The sequence below is a fragment of the Doryrhamphus excisus genome, linkage group LG13, assembly GCF_037039965.1.
Source record: "Doryrhamphus excisus strain RoL-2023G ecotype Guam linkage group LG13, RoL_Dexc_Guam_v1.1, whole genome shotgun sequence".
Taxonomy (NCBI): Eukaryota; Metazoa; Chordata; class Actinopteri; order Syngnathiformes; family Syngnathidae; genus Doryrhamphus; species Doryrhamphus excisus.
Window position 1 is genome coordinate 16,671,846 of NC_136369.1, and position 16,070 is coordinate 16,687,915.

Consider the following 16,070-nt stretch of genomic DNA (forward strand, 5'->3'; position numbering starts at 1 on the left):
CAGCGTAGATCTGCATAGAAATATCAATTCTTTTATTTTCACCATTATTCAGTAACAAAGTGGAACTTCTAAGCCAAGGGGTGGGCAAAGTTTTTGCATTGCTTTAAGAAAATTTATGGGGGGGTCAGACTATATATTTTACACGTAACAGTCCACCTGGAAGTATTGTATCTGGAAAAGTGTCCTTTTTTCAGGAGCACTTTGTAAACAACAGACCACATCAAATAATTGTTATGGTACACATTATGTCATTGTATGGTCATATCACCTTGTACTTTGGTACGTGACAAAAAATAAAAATAAAAAAATAACGAAAAATACAAAATAAAAAAAATTAAAAATAAAATAATAACAATTAATTAAAAAAATAAAAAATAACAAATAAAATACTTAAATTATATTATGAAAGCAGGAAGTGAACAAATGTAACAGTTACTGATTGTAAAAGTACCAGATGGAGGGGTAGGGTTTAATAAGCTTTGCTTCTTCCTACTCCTTTTGGACATGTGGAACTGTGAACTGATTATGTGATGCATTCAATTGCAATCTGATGCATGTTCAAATGAATACCAAATACCAAGAAACCAATAACCAAATTGATTAAAAAAAAAGCTACCTAAACCATCAAAAGATTGGCTCAAGGTTGTATGTTAAGTTTCAATGAAATACTTTGCAAAGAACAGGCGGGCCGGATGTGGCCCCCGGGCCGTAGTTTGCCCACGCTTACTCAAAGGTAAAGTTTGCTATTCAAACAAAACGTTTCACAAAACTTTGAGAACTTGGGAAAAAGTAGGCAGTTAAAGGATTTTGGAAGTTTTGGGAATTTTGCCCCATCATCCACAATCCTTACATGTCTTTCCTTTTTATTTGGTAATGGTAATGGTTTTATTTCATTTGAACATGCATCAGATTACAATTGAATGCATCACATAATCAGTTCACAGTTCCACATGTCCAAAAGGAGTAGGAAGAAGCAAAGCTTATTAAATCCTACCCCTATATCTGGTACTTTTACAATCAGTAACTGTTACATTTGTCCACTTCCTGCTTTCCTAATAGAATTTTTTAAATTGTTTTTTAATTTAATTTAATTTAATTTAATTTAATTTAATTTAATTTAATTTAATTTAATTTAATTTAATTTAATTTAATTTAATTTAATTTAATTTAATTTAATTTAATTTAATTTTTTCCTCACGTACCAAAGTACGAGGTGATATGACCATCCAATGACATAATGTGTACCATAGTAAGTGTCAATATAGTGATATATATAGCACATCATGACTGGTTCAAGACTCTTCATCCTTGTATTTAGCAAACATCAACTGCTTGTATTGTTTCTTGAATTGGCTCATCGTTGTGCATTGTTTGAGGGTCTTACTCAATCCATTCCATAGTTCGAGTAAGTTTGCCATCTGGAAATATTAAAAAAATGGCTAAAAAGAGACAGCCAAGAACGCATGTAATAACATGTACCTATTCTGCCTGTAAAGCCTTCTGAAAAAACTCCAAAATAGAATATCTTACTTTAACTTCAATGGTTTACGACGGCGATGTTTTGACACTGGAACTGATTATTTCTAAATCAGGTCGAATAACATCCCAGAACGGAATGGGTTCCACTGCAAAGATAAGTGTCGTGTTAATCCTGCAGGAAAAGAAAACAGGGTTTAATTAAAGTGTTAGTAGTGGTTAGAATACACAATAACAAATGACCAATTGGCTTCATTGTGTCCCTTTAATACAAAGTAGGCACAATCTTTTGGTATTCGTACGTGGACCTTGTGGTACCTGTAAAGCAATAAAAAAAAAAACATCTGGTTGACGCTGAGAAGATCAAGCTCCTACAAAACAAGCAGTCATTAAAAAAACAATGCGTATAAGGCCGTCAGGGTGTGTCCCATGCACCATTTGCAGTTTGTCGGAGCTTAGCTGGCATTCAATTACAATCGCCTCCAGTTTCCACGAGGATAGCAAAGGGGGAGCAGACACTGACGGATACCAGTTACCCTGGCGACAGACGCTAATTAGCAAGTGTGGGGACTAATGGCGGATAGCGGCTTGTGTCTGGCGGCGATGATGATTGAAACGAGCAAAGGGTCGCTCTTCAAGTTTAAAACCAAAAAAAAAAAAAATCTCTTGACGTAAAAAAAAAAAAAAGTTTTTCCCTCATTTGCATAGCGCATTGAATAGGACCCATTGAAACACATTCACTCGTCGTCTTCCGTGGAGACAGACAAAAAAGGACGGCGAGGGCAAGGGAGTACATAATGGCGCATGACGTGTTTTGATGGACACTCGTGGGAGCGTCTCACAAAGATGATGATGGACTCATCTCGGGCTCAGGTGAGCGCCTTGACAGTCTGCAGAGGACGCTGGAAATAGCCAGCCAGGTTGATGGATTCCGTAGGTGTTGGTGTGGGATTTAGCCGCCAGACTCATCTCCAACCTCGGCCGTGCAGCTGCGACTCCTGGAAAATACGGGGGTAGGTGTTGGTGATAGCGAAGGGGGTTATTAACTTTGAGAAATCGTTACAAATAGACATGTGCAAGACAAATAGAGAGGGTATTAAAAAAAAACACTTCCAGGAGAAAAGGAAGTCTTTTTAAGGAAAATTGTGGGGTGGGAAACCTACAGCCTGGACCGTGAGAGCACTTGATCCACTAGGAATTCATTCATTCATTCATTTTCTACCGCTTTTTCCTCACGAGGGTTGCAGGGGGTGCTGGAGCCTATCCCAGCTGTCTTCGGGCGAGAGGCGGGGTCACCCTGGACTGGTCGCCAGCCAATCACAGGGCACATATAGACATACAACCATTCACACTCACATTCATACCTATGGACAATTTGGAGTCGCCAATTAACCTAGCATGTTTTTGGAATGTGGGAGGAAACCGGAGTACCCGGAGAAAACCCACGCATGCACGGGGAAGAACATGCAAACTCCACACAGAGATGGCCGAGGGTGGGATTGAACTCGGGTCTCCTAGCTGTGAGGTCTGCGCGCTAACCACTCGATCACCATGCAGCCCTTTTCAATCACACACGAGCAAAAGAAAATTCAACCACTGTACAATAAAACTAAAATAAAGTAACATTTTGGCCTATTTCCTGTTGTCTTCGGGCGAGAGGCGGGGTACACCCTGGACTGGTTGCCAGCCAATCACAGTGCACATATAGACAAACAACCATTCACACTCACATTCATACCTATGGACACTTTGAAGTCGCCAATTAACCTAGCATGTTTTTGGAATGTGGGAGGAAACCGGAGTACCCGGAGAAAACACACGCATGTACAGGGAAAAAGTGTATCTGCAGTGACTTCAGGACATTTGCCACCAGCTGCTTATAATTATCTGCCTTGTAGTTTCAAAGAAACTCTGATGCAAAAGTTTATTTCTGCTACCGTTCATGACATTTCATGACAATGCAAACTCCACACAGAGATGGTCGAGGGTGGAATTGAACCCTGGTCTCCTAGCTGTGAGGTCTGCACGCTAACCACTCGTCCACCGCGCCGCCCATCCACTAGGAATTCCAAACAAAAATGAAACCGTGAAAAAAAATCTGATACTGGTCGCATAAGAGCAAAAAAATATACATAAATAAAGTAAACAAAACCTTAGCCCATAATGAAAAGAAAATGAACGTTATTAAAGAACTCCCATGTCTGCAGCATGTTGACGCTGTATTGCTTTCACTTCCTGATTGGCAAGTCTCTGTGGACCGCCTCACTTCTGTTCTGGCACAGTGAAGGAAACCGCTCTCCATGCAGACTTCATTAAACAGTTTGCATTAACTATGCCATTTAGTTGAGCTCAATGCTCGGAGGTTCATCCTTTGCGGATACATTATTCAAGTCAGTCAGTAGGATCTGCATGCTTGGCTTCCTAAAAAAAAAAAAAGAATCCACGAGAAGAGGATCATTTCATTCTGGTTCCTGGTTGGTATATTCAACCTAAGTACAGCAAGGAAGGCTAATAGGGAGATCGTACTGGTGCTTCATGCTACATTAAGACCTTCGTTGTGCTTGTCGAAACCTGTCACGGATCCCTTTTGATTTAGCAACTTGAACGGCTTAGGCCCGCTTGGGAGGCAGACGTCTTCACACATTTTCAAGCATTACTGTCTGGTCCAGCTCAATTTACAGAAAAAATACAGAACTGCTTCAATTTGCCAGTTTTATGCCCGCATTCTAATTGAGATGACTATCACCTCTGTTGAGTTTTTACACCGGACAGGATGGTGATGATGCGTTCTGAACGAAAAAGCCCCGAGGGCATTGCTAAGAGCTCCAAAATGTCAAATCAGAATGGATACAGATGTAAGGTTCTGAATTATAGAAATTGCAAAATCTTGCCTTAATAGTATCCCTTTGCAGCCTTTTGCTCCTTGTCAAAAGGGAATGCGTGTACATTTGTCATCGACCAAAGGAAAAGTACACCATTTTGACACATGTTCTGTCCAACAGTCCAATATCTGTGGTACTGTCAGCTATTATTAATATACTTTTTGGTTCTGTCTAATAGCTTAGTGTATTTCAGTCTACTAGCGTCCTATAGAAATACTTTCATGACACCACTCACATTGCACAACAATAGTTGCAAAACACTCAGATAACACAACAATAGTTCCAAAACACTCACATTGCACAACAAAAGTTGCAAAACACTCACATACCACAATAGTTCCAAAACACTCACATAGCACAACAATAGTTGCAAAACACTCACATAGCACAACAATAGTTGCAAAACACTCACATAGCACAACAATAGTTCCAAAACACATAGCACAACAATAGTTGCAAAACACTCACATAGCACAACAGTAGTTGCAAAACACTCACGTTGCACAACAATAGTTGCAAAACACTCACATAGCACAACAATAGTTGCAAAACACTCACATAACACAACAATAGTTGCAAAACACTCATGTTGCACAACAATAGTTGCAAAACACTCACATAACACAACAATAGTAGCAAAAGACTCACATAGCACAACAATAGTTCCAAAACACATAGCACAACAATAGTTGCAAAACACTCACATAGCACAACAGTAGTTGCAAAACACTCACGTTGCACAACAATAGTTGCAAAACACTCACATAGCACAATAGTTGCAAAACACTCACATAACACAACAATAGTTGCAAAACACTCACATTGCACAACAATAGTTCCAAAACACTCACATAGCACAACAATAGTTGCAAAACACTCACATAGCACAACAATAGTTGCCAAACACTCACGTTGCACAACAATAGTAGCAAAAGACTCACATAGCACAATAGTTGCAAAACACTCACATAGCACAACAATAGTTGACTCAGATAAGTCATAAAAAGTACTGAATGGAGAACATCGTACACAGACACACTATCAGCATAGCTCTGTGTACTTTAGTTCTGGGCTTGTTGCTGCTACAGTCCAGCGTTCGATTGCAAACCGTTGAAGGTATGTGATTCCTGACTACTTGATAGCTACGTCGTTGCAAGGAGATAGCTTTTACTGTACTCCAATCGACCGGTGCCTTTACTCTCCTGAGGTCTAAGGAGATGTTTTTCAAAAAGAGGCTATCCAGTACAGAGGTTTGGCTTCAAATAGCAAGTTTTGCGAGAGTACACTATGCACCAGCTATGGGTACACAGTGTGTACTAGCTATCACTGGGTAGCTAGCAGGCCAATAATGGTCACGGGATGACATCAGGCCATCCCACAAAAAAAAACTACAAATCCAGAAGAACATGCTAATAAGAATTTTATTGTACATACAAGAGCCATGCGTTCATGGTTTGGTACGCTGGTCCTGACCAAATAAGAAAAAAAACAGGGTGTTTAGGAGAATAGCCGTCGTACTCTATACCAGAGATTCTCAACTGGTGGATCATGACCAAAAAAGTGGGTCTTTTCAGTGCATTGTGGGTCTTTGCCTGTGCAAAAAATCCCCCCAAACTGTTATGACCCAATGTCAATGAATGCATCATGTGTCCATGTCTTGTCTATTCGCTTGGTGCAGCTCATGCTGTGTTGCAAACAGGCTGTTTAAATACAAGTTTAAAATGTCTGCAATTTGATGGTGATGGCGGGTCCTGCAGCCAAATCACTGCTCTAGAACACCAATCCGAATTTTATAGGCAGCTGTTAACACGGAGAAAATACAAGTAAACGTGTTTAACAAGCGGAGGCGTTCCTCACCTCCGACATCAGAACCAAGCGACGTTGATGGACGGATTCATTTGCAGCAGGTACGCGAAATTGAAGTCTACTTTAAGTGGGCTATCAGCGCTTGTTCATGTGCAAAATAAGGCGGATTCAATCTCATCGACCACCCACCCCCCACACTCACCCACACCGCTTTTCCATTTACATTGAAATAAAAGCGCCGTATAGTTCATCCTCTGACTTTGCAACGTCCTCTTTTAATTTGTATATTGGAAGGAACATTAGACCCAAAAAGAACAGCGGGGCTGCTGTTTTATGACATCGTGGCACCCCAACAACAATCAGAGAACCCATCAAAGACAAACAACAGGGGTGAGACCATGAAACTAAAAAAAAAAAAAAAAAAAAACATTTGCAGAAGATTTCAGGATAATGAGCAAGCAACTTAAACCTGGGTAATTCTGAAAGATCATTACCGCAAGGATCAAACGTATCCCACACGATCTCTCCGTGCAGGAATGGTTAATTATGTAGCATCTATAAGCTGCACAAACAATATACAGAAGAGCTTATTTGGAACGAACCATTTGCATATCTCCTTTTACCTGTAACCTATCAGGTACCGGAGTTAGGTAGAGGACTCTACTAGAAATGAGACCCCTGGGGAAATTTCAAGAATAGTTCAATAGTTGTGTTTACATTTGATATTACCATCATGAGAGGACTGCATATCAGTACGTTGTCTTACAGCAGGGGTCTCCGATCGTTTTTCTTCTGAGAGCTACGACAAAATGCCAGCGGTATTGCTTTTTGTAACATTTATTTTAATAGCTTATTTTCAACCCAAAGCCGACGGAATGAACTTGTTTTGGCAGAACATGAACAAAATGTTGAAAACAAACATGTTCATCTGCATTTTGTATTTCTCTGTAACAGCTTGACCCAGGAAAGGACTCATTCAATCTGCATTACTTCCAATGGCAGAACCTTAAGACGTTCCAATCTATCCATATATATATATATATATATATACAGTTTGTCTATATATATATATATACAGTTTGTCTATATATATATATATATACAGTTTGTCTATATATATATATATATATATATATACATATATATACATATATATACATACAGTTTGTCTGTATGTGCCCTGTGATTGGTCCAGTCCAGGGTGTACCCCGTCTCCCCCAAAGACAGCTGGGATAGGCTCCATTATATCCATTATTATATCCATCCATATATATATATAAAATATATTAAAAGATATATATTATATATTATTATTATATTATTATATATATTATATTAAATATATATATGTAAGTGTATATATATATAAATAATTAAATACTAAATTATAATAATAAAATTATAGAATTATATAATAATAAATACAATTTAAATTATATATATATATAAATCAAAGTATATATACATATATATTAAAGTATATTTATATATATAAAAGTATATATATAAATAATTAAATACTAAATTATAATAATAAAATTATATAATAATTATATATATATATATATACATACATATATATATATATATATATATGCTGCGACCCTATATATATATATATAGGGTTGCAGCACACCCTGCGACCCTTGTGAGGAAAAGCGGTATAAATATATATATAAAATTGGCCATGTGGTCTGAATAATGTTACTAAAGGGACATAATGCATTTTAAAGGATAGACTTATATAAGCTATTTTTGCTGACAGTTCATCTAAAATCGATGCAACTCTTACTGCATATCCATAAAATAACAATCCAGCGGCTGCCTGCAAGTTGCTTGGCTTTGCAAAAAGGCTGCAAATCAAAACAGGAATATCTAATTTGACCAAAACTAATGTGCAAAAAATGACCACACAGTATGTGTGTGGTGGTGTGGGGGGGGGGAGGGGGTCGGCTAAAATATTCCTTGGTTGGCAACATTGCAAAGTCATTCGGTATCATTTCCTGTTAGTCTCCACTGGTTGCTTGGCAACCTCAAAGGAGGAAACTGCCAGTAAATGTCAACCTAAACATTAGTTTTAGCATTCACAGGGTGGATCCAGTTCATCAAGGTTACGTGTGCAATATATTGGATATTTTACATATAAGCATTATTTCTAGAATAGAAACAAACCAAAGACCTACAACTCAGAGGTCCGAGTGTCATTCATAGGTCGGATTGGGCCCCACGGGCAGCCATTGGAATAACCCTGACATAAACCGGAGCTACAGTATCATGCAGCTGCTTTAGCTTAAGGCCTCTCCAATTAGTTCCAGTGAAAACAAGCAATCTTTGGTCCCAATCCAATTCCACAAATCATTTACTTTCCCAGCTTGGTCAAGGTAGCCCACCCCCTTTGCGCATCTCTCCAAAAAACCAGTGGCCCTTGTGGTGTTAATTATAAGGCTTCCACCCGCCCTTGGAGGCTGGGTTGAACATGGGAGTGCATTAATCTTTATTCTTCACTTCAGACTAAAGAATCGTTTGAAGAGACTCCTGTGGTAAGCCCCAAAGGCAAGGTGACTGAGTAGCAGCAGGAAGGTTGAAAGAAGAAGAAAAAAATATATATATACAAGTCGTGGTTTATTTGCCGCTCGCAGCGGGACACCTGCCGCTTCGATAGGTGAGTGCGTCATTTGGCCCGCCACTAACATTCTCAGTATGTTAATCGGATTGAATATTTAAAGTGACACAGTATGGCATTCCCGGGTGACCTTCTTCCACCTGTGTTTTGATTTATTTGTTTCCCGACACGGCGTGAAGGTGACTGTCAATTTATAAAACAGCTGAAGGACTACGAGATGCTTATTTTCAGCATCGTTTTATCAAGACTCTTTAGGCTGGGCCATGGAGGTCGGCGACGCACTCTGCAGCGACAGCACATCAGAGATGATGCGGCTTAGCCATTTTCTTCTGTGACATTCAGGCTGTTTTGTTTTGGTTTCTTTTTTTTTTTTTTAATGTAATGAAGGGTGGAAATGACGCAGTGGAACACTTCAGTGGAAGGAGAATTTATGAGGAAAACAGCGACAGCAACACAGAAGCCAAACCAAAAAATGGGGGAGAATCGGGAAAGTTCTCTCAGTTCTTTGACATTTTGACATTAAAGACTGTAATTCATTCATTTTCTACTGCTTATCCTCACAAAGGTCGCGGGGGGTGCTGGAGCCTATCCCAATTGTCTTCAGGGCAAGAGGCGGGGTACATCCTGGACTGGTCGCCAGCCAATCACAGGGCTACTGAGGTGCTGCAATGCTGCCTGAGGAGCACAAAAGTCCAGAGGGAGGCTGAAGTCATTGCAGCTCCCTCAGGCAGATGGAATGCATTTTGGGAAAACTTTAAAAGATTTGTATTTTTTTTCCATTGTAAACTCATATTGGTACATTCATTCATTTTCTACCGCTTATCCTCACAAAGGTCACAAAGTATGGGTTACTTGTCGTTCTCATCTCTTCACTTAATCGCCTCGTCCTGCCAGATTGGACCACCGGACCAGATAATTAGCATACAGAAATATTCATGTGTGTGTAATCGCCCCCACCACCTGTACAGTATACGCAATGCAATTCAGCGTGAACCCACTCCAGAAAAGCATGTGTTGTGCTTTTAGCCATCACAGTAGGAGACGGAAAATAACTGGTGCTGAAAAAATTAAAATCTGCTGAAATTAATTTTGAATTAATTTTATTTGAAATAATTGCATATTAGGAGATAGTTGTGTGTTGAACTGCTTTTCCTTTACAATGCAAGGTGCTTAACCAAGACAAATTGAACCTTGATGGAGGGATATCAATCGATCAATTGGCCGCTCTACAACAACCTGTCCACCTTTTCTCTGTGACCTGTGCCAAAAAAAAAAAAAACGTTGTCCTTAGTGACGGAGCGACTGCCGCTCCATTAAAAAAAAACATTTCAGCGAGTAAATAATGCCTCTTTTATAAGATAATAATTTAATGAAAGAATTAATTATGTTTGCTTGTCAGTCCCGGTCTTTCATCTACAAAATTCACATGCATATCTGGGCGTCACGCGATCCCAGCGGTATTCCATTCCGTGCATTGCGGAATCCGTATCAACAACGCCACACCACGGAGCCTCTCGCACGTACACACACAGTCTCTCGTTTGTATTATGTGTACTATTTGGTTGTTAATTGAGCCCACAGGCAGTTGGTTTCAATGGAGGCTCATGTGTTTTTCTGGCAAAAAAAAATATATATATATATGAGAAAAGAGCTCTCTGAAGGCGGTAAACAGAGCAGAACTCTTTGCCATGTTCATTACAGCTGTCACTGATTAGTGATTCAGTCATTTAGCGGCTCCCGACACGAGTTAACGCCGGTCACATGTCCTACTAATTAATATGAGAAACATGATATTGCAGAGAGTACAGCCTGTACTTTGCAGTATATGTAATACTCGGCGTTTACGGTGTTCCGTGCTATGGTTAAGTCTGTAAACACTTGCTTGAGATTGGGGTAAACGTGCTCAGGAGGAGAATACATTAAGTGCTCAATATTGAACACACCTATCTCAATTGCTTGACACTTTAGAGCAGGGGTCTCAAATACGTGGCTCGCAGGACACTAGTTTGATATGAAAAGTTTAATGCTAGTGCGGCCCGCGCAAGTTTGATATGGATGCTGTATGGTATCATGTACCCAGAAAAAATTATTACGTTTGATTAATGTTCATGTTAAAGGTTAAATAACTGTTAATAGTTATCCTCCCTATCCGTGTGGAAGTGGTAAGTTTTTGGCTATTTAAGTTTAAAGGAAATAACTTGAAGGCTACTGTTTAGGTCGCTAGCTCTCTAGTTTGCGAGTTAGCATGTGTCTCAAGACCCTGCAGTTGCGCAATATGTTGTAAATAAAAAGAGTATAAATGTGACTATAGTCGTGTTTTGTCATGTCTACAGGGCTCTAATAATGCTTTGTTCATTTTAATCTGAAAAAAATAATTTGTCGACCCACCAACTATATGTGGTTTCTTAAGTTTTTATTATTTGCCGTTTTATTATTATTATTATTATATTTATTACTGATAGATTTTCTTTATTCTTGATTTGTTTATTTATTTTTCATCTTATTTTGTGCAGAAAAATAAAAATTAAGATATTTGAGAACAGTGGAAACCGGAGTACCCGGAGAAAACCACTCGACCGCCGTGCCGCCATAACAACTACACTTCAAAAGTAAAGTAAAAGTAAAGTAAAGTAAAAGTAAAGCAGCAAACACTAATAGTCGTGACTTCTAATCTTCCATCCATCCATTCTTTAAGGCAAGAAACAGGGTACACCCTGGACTGGTCACCAGCCAATCACAGGCCATGCAGATATACTATATATATACCCAAACGGAGATTCAAACTGTGCAGCCAACATGCTAACCACTAGGGCACCGTGTAACCCACTTCTAATCTTATACTGTATATGTGAATATAGAAGTGGATTAAATCGATATTTCTCAACTCTTGCTGAAGCACGGAGGAAACGGCTATTATGAAACACTAATTGCACCTAGAGGACCTTCCTGTAGAAACATTTAATGTGCTCCGTCATTGGAATTCATCCAAAGGTCCTCAGGTAGATTACCTGGGCCCAGTACGCTTCTAGCTATTTCAGCAAATGCTTGCATGGCTCCTCTTATTTGGAGGACAAATCTATCCACGTGTAATATGAGCTTTCAAAAAACAAAAAAAAAAAAGTAAAGTGTACACTTGAGTGTGGTTTGCTTGTTTGGTCATAGGTTGTGCAGAAGCACAAAAGAAACACAGGCATTAAATAATGGGCGGCATTTGTGACATATGACATGACGTAATTCCAATATTGCACACCAAAATGTCATCTGCAGAGTGCCGTTATTGACGTGCACAAAGAGAGAACGAGAGAGAGAGAGAGAGAGAGAGAGAGAGAGAGAGCATAAGGCAGCACTCCCAACGCATTTTCTTGAACTTTCCGCTTACCTTTTTTCTGTCATTTTTTTGTACATGCACAGCATCTTATCCCCTTATCTACACAGACCGATACCCATATTTACATATTATATTTATATTTAATATGTGTTTGTTACGGTTTTCTCCGGGTACTCCGGTTTCCTCCCACATTCCAAAAACATGCTAGGTTAATTGGCGACTCCAAATTGTCCATAGGTATGAATGTGAGTGTGAATGGTTGTTTGTCTATATGTGCCCTGTGATTGGCTGGCCACCAGTCCAGGGTGTACCCTGCCTCACACCCGAAGACAGCTGGGATAGGCTCCAGCACCCCCCGCGAGCCTCGTGAGGAAAAGCGATAGAAAATGAATGAATGAATGAATGAATGTGTTTGTTACCACATAAAAAATGAGCTACAGTGGTTCTGAAAAATAGCTGAATTTGTAGATCTTTACAGATGGTCTCTAGGTTGAGTTTGACTAGTCTCACCATCCTCCACCTCTGCTTATCTTGAGATTTTTCTTAGCCTGCCACTTCCATTTCCTCACTATGTTCCTCAGAGTGAAACCTGACATCTGAGATCTCTGACCTAGCTTTTGTATCCTGCCCCTAGACCATGATGTTGAACAATATTTGCTCTCAGGTCATTTGACAGTTGTTTTGAGGCGACTCTTCAGAGAAGATGCAAAGAAACTTGCAGTTGGCCACCTTAAATACTATTTCTCATGATTGGCTTTGCTTGTGTATGTAGGGCAAAGGTCAGGGAGCTTACCAAACAAATTTTGTAGTCCAATATTTAGTGTTAAAAGTATTCAAATCAATAAAACAACAAGGGTGCCCAAATTTAGGCACCTGCCTACTTTTGTTTAAATAATTATTGCACACTTTCTGTAAATCCTATAAACTTCATTTAACTTCTCATCTTTCACTGTTTGTCTGCTATATATTTAATTATATATTCATTCATTTCTACCGCTTTTCCTCACTAGGGTCACCCTGGACTGGTTGCCAGCCAATCACAGGGCACATATAGACAAACAACCATTCACACTCACATTCATACCTATGGACGATTTGGAGCCACCAATTAACCTAGCATGTTTTTGGAATGTGGGATATTTAATAAATATATTAATAATATAACATAATATAATAATATTAATAATAATATAGTAATACAATAATATTAATAATAATATAATAATACGAATAATACAATAATATTAATAATATATATTAATATAAATATATTTAATAAAATATATTAATATAAGTATATTTAATAAAAATAGATTAATATTAGTATCTTTAATAAAACATCTATTAATATAAATATATTTAATAAAAATAGATTCATATTAGTATCTTTAATAAAACATCTATTAATATAAATATATTTAATAAAAATAGATTCATATTAGTATCTTTAATAAAACATCTATTAATATAAATATATTTAATAAAAATAGATTCATATTAGTATATTTCATAAAATATATATTAATATAAATATATTTAATAAAATAGATTCATATTAGTATATTTAATAAAAATATATTAATATAAATATATTTAATAAAATATATTTATTTCTATATTTAGCTAAAACTTAGTTAATCTCAGCAATCAGTGATTTAGGAAAGGAAAATCTTAAAATCTTAAAAATCTGTATGTTTGTGTTGACCCAAGACTACAAACTATTACCACAGCTTCAAGTAGCAATAAAGAGTAATATATACAGTACAACAAAAATACCACACAGACTGCTGTGTGTGTGTGTTGCACACAGATATTCTCCATGTGGTGTGCCCTCGGCTGCTGGTAATGAAGCCATAAAAGTTTGAGTGGATAAACATAATTTGCGGATGAACATGTATCGATAAGGCAGCGCTTTATGAAAACAAAGCGCCCCTCCACTCCTAAAAACGACTTAATCAAATGCAGAGCCCGGGCTTGATTAAATAAGATATGCCGCACTCTGCATAAAATCGTTAATCGATAGCAAAAAGTGCCACATAAATATTAGAATAATTGATCAGGGATGATTCAGCAGCAGAGAGGTCGAGAAGGCGTGTGGGATATTAGCGAGCAATAACAGCCTCGGTGAAGGTCAGTGGATACTACGGTAATGACTAATGCCCTTTCTTTGACTCCCACTGGCCAGACTTTATTTTGGCTAGTTACAGGAAATTACTTTCGGTATTTTCCATCATCTTCTGCTCGCGCTGCGCGCTTCCGCTTTATAGCGATGACCAATCAGGGTGTAATAAAAACAAGCTGTAACTGGCCAAGCCTGTAATGAAAAGTATTCACGCAACTGACACCAAACCGACGGTTATTAAAGTAAGAGTTAGAGGCACATCGGAGCGCTGATGCAGCGTGGCGCCATACTTTATGTTAATGTCATCTGGGCTATTATTGCCTTCCTATACCACAATCCATGTGGCCGGAATATGCAATGTTTGCAGGTCTACAACTACCAAAGAGGGAGAAGCTCTATAATGTCCTTCTCTATTACGTCTCATGTTCTTTCTTTGTTCATTACTGAACTTTCTCCCAAAAAAAATACCCTGTGCTTTTTAGGCACATGGAGGCTGAAGCATCCCTTCCAGGGAAGGAGCCACGGCTGATTGAACACGGGGTTGGTCCTGCCGAGTCACTCACCGAGGGCTAGACGGTCCATCACTGCTTGCACTCTGTCATAAATGAATGCTTGCCTACTGCTGTATGAGTGGAGCTCGAGCTGGTCCAGGTCACCCTGCTACTGACTTGGACTTGATATAAAAAGTAATCATGTGGAACCTATCAGGTGTCACAACCTTAGATTTGCTTGGATTTAGAATCTAATTTGCCCATGTAGGAAATAATGGAAATAGAAATAATCTGTTCTTGGGTCGATCTGTCTCTATCATAAAGTGTTATTAACATTGCGAGCAATGCTTCAAGTAATGCTGTACCATTCTTAGCTCCCACATAAGTGTAAAAATAAGTCCACCACTTGTAAACTGTGAATGGTGATTGGCTCAGTTACAAAAACATTATATGTGTTATCATTAGGGCTGTTAAATGATTTATTTTTTTCATTTATTACTTATTTTTTATGATTATTTTTTATTTATTTTTCATGATTATTTTTTATTTATTTTGTATGATTATTTTTTATTTATTTTTTAATTATTTTATTTTTTATATTTATTTTTATTTATTTTATTTTTAATTTTTATGAATCATGGGTTTCAAATTAATTAATCATGATTAATCACCATGTCTCACTATGTCTGAAATATGCCCATTTGTACCGTATTTTTATTGAAAGAAAGACAAATTAGAGGTCAGGATTGTGTATACATTTGTGTATGTATATGGTGTATGTAACAGCGCCTACATTTTAATTTTAATTTTAATTTTAATTTTAATTTTAATTTTAATTTTAATTTTAATTTTAATTTTAATTTTAATTTTAATTTTAATTTTAATTTTAATTTTAATTTTAATTTTAATTTTAATTTTAGTATGCAGATATGCACACATGTCTGAAAATTGATTTAAATTCAAATTAAATGTCTGAAAATTGATTTAAATTCAAATTAAATGTCTGAAAATTTATTTAAATTTAAATGTCTGAAAATCCATTTAAATTTAAATTTAAATGTCTTTAATTAATTAATTAAAATTAAAATTAAAATTAAAATTAAAATTAAAATTAAAATTAAAATTAAAATTAAAATTAAAATTAAAATTAAAATTAAAATTAAAATTAAAATCAAAATTAAAATTAAAATTAAAATTAAAATTAAAATTATTTAAGACATGGCTCACATGTCCGAAAATCGATTTACCTAACACTACTTTAATTAATTCTTGCCTGAAGTCAGCTGGGATAGGCTCCAGCATACTCCCGCGACCCTCATGAGGATAGAAGAGGGATGGTCCC

General features: G+C 37.4%; 1 protein-coding gene across 2 annotated transcripts in view; it reads right to left on the reverse strand.

The window, feature by feature from the left end:
- Positions 1–1,727: 1,727 nt before the first annotated feature.
- cd276 (CD276 molecule) overlaps positions 1,728–16,070 on the reverse strand; it is an 88,012-nt gene continuing 73,669 nt past the window's right edge. For both annotated transcript variants that reach the window (XM_078795864.1, XM_078795863.1), the window contains one exon: positions 1,728–2,474. The gene's annotated coding sequence lies outside the window, so the exon portion shown is untranslated. The remainder of the gene's footprint in view (positions 2,475–16,070) is intronic.